This window comes from Suricata suricatta, chromosome 12 (genome assembly GCF_006229205.1).
Source record: "Suricata suricatta isolate VVHF042 chromosome 12, meerkat_22Aug2017_6uvM2_HiC, whole genome shotgun sequence".
Lineage (NCBI taxonomy): Eukaryota > Metazoa > Chordata > Mammalia > Carnivora > Herpestidae > Suricata > Suricata suricatta.
In genome coordinates, this window is record NC_043711.1 from 83,942,418 (window position 1) to 83,943,558 (window position 1,141).

The 1,141-nt window shown below is 41.0% G+C and overlaps 1 non-coding gene across 1 annotated transcript; it reads right to left on the reverse strand.

The window, feature by feature from the left end:
- Window positions 1-321: 321 nt before the first annotated feature.
- Window positions 322-428, reverse strand: LOC115275551. Its single transcript, XR_003901621.1, has one exon. It is a non-coding gene; the product is annotated as a U6 spliceosomal RNA (small nuclear RNA).
- Window positions 429-1,141: the final 713 nt, after the last annotated feature.

The following is a 1,141-nucleotide window of genomic DNA, read 5'->3' on the forward strand; positions in this document are numbered from 1 at the left end:
TTTTTAAGAGGTCTCTTTCTCACGTGGAAAAGGTGCATAGCAAGGTGGATTGACATACCTTTGTTGCTTCTAAAGGTGCACAAGTGTTGGGATTTCTAGATTGTGGAAACCTGGCCTGGAAATGTGGATATTTTACAATAATAAAACATAACCAGCATTTTTTTGAGCATCCTGTTGGAGCTTATTGAATCTTTACAATTTATCTATTATTCTCATCTAGTAGACGTGGAAAATGAGATTGAATAACTTGTCCAAGGTCATTTGGCTAATGGAGTCCAAGTTTCTTTGCAGTGCTCTTTTTTTATTTTTATTATTATTATTTTTAATATGCACCACTTCACAAATTTGAGTGTCATCTTTGCACAGGGGCTGTGCTAATCTTCTCTGTATTATTCCAATTTTCATGTATGTGCTGCCAAAGCGAGCATGACCCCAGTGCTCCTACATACTTACTTAAATGCCTTACTTTCCCCCCAGAGGTTTGATTAAACTTTAATGATAATATCAAACAGGTGGCAGTCTGGAACTCAGAACTGAGGTACTACTGAGAGAAGAGGTGGCTTTGCCATTTCATCCCAGATTTTGTTCCTGATCATGCAAACATCCCTCCCTCAGTTGTAGAAGCCAAACTCTTCTCGCTCAGGCTGCCTTTTTCCCTTTCTTGAGGCTCCTGAGCGTGACTGATTTGTGCTGTTTGACTGTCCCTTGGTCCCATGGAGTGGTGAATGCTGTCTGGTTTGCTTTTTTTTTTTTTTTTTTCTTTTCTTTTTTTTAAGTAGGCTCCATACCTGGAGGCCAGCATGGGGCTTGAGCTCACCACCCTGAGATCAAGACCTGAGCTCAACTGACTGAGCCACCCTGGCTCCTCCAATATGCTTTCATGAATAGGAATTGGTTATTTTGTGATCTATATAAGAATTATACCTCTGTAATTCAGAAAGGCAAGATAGTTAAAGAGGCCACCTATCATATCCAGGCTGTATGGGATGTGGTGGCAAGGAGCAGGATTTGGAGACAAAATGCCCAAGTTTGAGTTCTATCACTTGCTATTATGTTGGGACTATACATAACTTGGGCATGTGGCTTAAACCTCTTGGGTTTCTCACCATGGCATGGGCAGTAGAGGCAGACTTCCAGCATA